The sequence below is a fragment of the Rhea pennata genome, chromosome 3 (assembly GCF_028389875.1).
Source record: "Rhea pennata isolate bPtePen1 chromosome 3, bPtePen1.pri, whole genome shotgun sequence".
Lineage (NCBI taxonomy): Eukaryota > Metazoa > Chordata > Aves > Rheiformes > Rheidae > Rhea > Rhea pennata.
In genome coordinates, this window is record NC_084665.1 from 35953841 (window position 1) to 35956157 (window position 2317).

Here is a 2317-nt window from a genome sequence, read left to right on the forward strand (position 1 = left end):
GGGATCTGGCCTGGGGGGGGGGAGGTCTGTGCTATGGGGCATCACTCTTCTGTGAGCATTTGCCCAGGCAGGGGGCTGCTCCCCGTCAGCCTTTTCACTTCTCGCAGCAGCGCCAGGCTCCGAAAGCACTCCCCAGCCATGGGACTGGAAAGCCCCTGCTTTTGGCTCAGCTCCCTGGGCTGGAGCTCAGCGCAGGGCCTGGGATGCAGGGTGACCTTGGGACAGCTGTGCTACCAAAATGCAGGGCAAGCGCCTGGCTTCAGAGCCAACCTCCTCCCCAGGACCGTGGGCGCAAGACCAGCGCTGGTGGCTCTCACCCCTCTGCCTGCACCCTGCCCGTTACCTGGAGGAGTCTGCTCTCCCGGCGCGGCTGGAGCTGCTGGCTTTCTCCTCCCTGCCCGGTGCCGTGCAGCGTCAGGGTCTCCTCCCGTGGAGGGGCTGGCCACAGAGCCGCCACCGCACCGTGCGCGCTGCAGCCGGAGCAGGTTTCGAAGCCTCGGTGCTGGCTGCGGCCGGCTCAGCACGGCTCCTGCTGGCTCAGCAGGTAGAGGCTGCGTGCACACGCGGATTAGCGGGGGGAAGTGGCTTCTCCCATAGAAACTGCAAGCGAGATTCGTCAGCGGGCTGTAGCGGGGCCGAGCGCCAGCGTGACGAAGAGGGAGAGGGGAGCGCCGGGAGGCTGCGGGCGGGCAGCAGCCCCGCAGGAAAACACCGTGTGTGCCGGGGGACGGTCCCCTGCTGCGCCCCCGCTGTCCCCACTGCGTCGCCCTCGGTGCCGCAGGTGCCAGCACGCCTGGGCTATACCCGGGGATGAGGGGTGCCCCATCCCTTCTCCCGTGGCGCGTGTCACCCTGTGCCGCTGCGCTGGGGTCGGGCCGTGGCGCCACACTTGCTGAGCCCACACCCCATTGCTGTGGGTCAGCACCTCCCTTGAGGCTGCATCACGTGCCTCCCGGGGCCGCGAGCCTGCAGCCGATCGCCCCAGACCCGTGGCCCCTCGGCCGGAGCCTGGGGCATCGCTGCAATGACCCGGCGTCTCTGAGCAGCTGCTCGCCCAGCAGGCACGGCCGGTGCTGCCAGCGCCTCCCCTCGCTTGCCTCCCTGCCCTGGCCGGCCAGCGCTGGCCTCGGCCCAGGCCATGCCCCCTTGCCGGCCCCAAGGAGGCCAGCGAGCTGGCCTGCTCCTCGCTCCTCTCTTCCCGTTAAGGCAGTGCGCGCGGATCGAGCTTCGGGGCTGGAGGAAAACAGGTGGTGGAGCCAAGAACGATGGAGCCAAGCAGAGTGCAGGGAGGCTCGAGGAGAGGCGGATGGGGCTGGGCTGCTGGGGTCCCAAACTCACCCTGTGCCTAGGAGGCAGCACCCCTCACCTTCATCTCCTTCCACGTCCTCTTTGGGAGCACAAGAAAGCCCCTTTCCAGGTGGCACTGAGGTGCCCTCTTTCTCCTCCTGCTACCACTTGCACCCACCGCATTGCCTGCCCCCCACCAGCCCTGAGGGCCACAGCAAGGGGGAGAAGAGGAGCAGTGGTGGGTAGCAGGAATAGCTCTATGCCTGCAATTCAGATTTCTTTCCCTCCCAACACTTGCTGCAGCTCTGGGAGGCAGCCAGCAATTCTATTTTAAGCCCCATCCTGCATGTGTGGAGGAGACAGGGTGTACAAGGGCCCAGGAGGGAGAGGCCCTGCTATTGCGGCAAGGATTGCAGGCCCAGGACACTTCCCCTTCTCCCCTCAGGCCTTGTGCATGCTCAGGGGCCAATATGGGCAAGCCGCTGTTTCCCCTTCCAAGCATGGACAGGAACCAGAGCAGCAGAAGCCAGTGTAACCTAGAGAAGCTATTGCGAAATATCTGGGATGCAAGAAGCCCCTGGGTCCAGCCACACTCCCCCGGCCACCTCCAAGCCACATACCACTGATATGGTGACTTGGGCCAGGTCTGCCTGCGAGAGCGCAAGGAAAAGATGGGAGCTGCCTCTGCCCTGAGCATGCTGGGCAGGGCCTTGCAGGCAGGATTTGCTCTCTAGACATTGACTTCTCCCCTGAGCTCCCAGGGCAGGAAAAAGGGGCCCAGGCGCCATGTGGGATTAGCTGGGCTGGATACACGCACAGGCTGGACAAAGCTTCCTTGTGAGAAAGGCCAGGCAGCTCAGACTGCAGCCCCGTGTGCAACTGAACCCAGGCTGCAGGAGCCCTCCTTCACCTTTGAAGCCACCACCACCCTCCTCAACAAGGGCCACCTTGCAGAGCCCTCTCCTTCTCTGCTGGTAGTGCAGGTGCTGGCCTCCAGCAGTGGCAGCGCTGGAGGAAGATGCTCCCAGAC

At 65.1% G+C, this 2317-nt stretch overlaps 1 protein-coding gene across 1 annotated transcript in view; it reads right to left on the reverse strand.

Annotated features, from left to right (window-relative positions):
• Positions 1–537, reverse strand: part of SLC29A1 (solute carrier family 29 member 1 (Augustine blood group)) — a 42165-nt gene extending 41628 nt beyond the window's left edge. The window contains exon 1 of the mRNA XM_062571985.1: positions 344–537. The gene's annotated coding sequence lies outside the window, so the exon portion shown is untranslated. The remainder of the gene's footprint in view (positions 1–343) is intronic.
• Between the last annotated feature and the right edge of the window lie 1780 nt (positions 538–2317).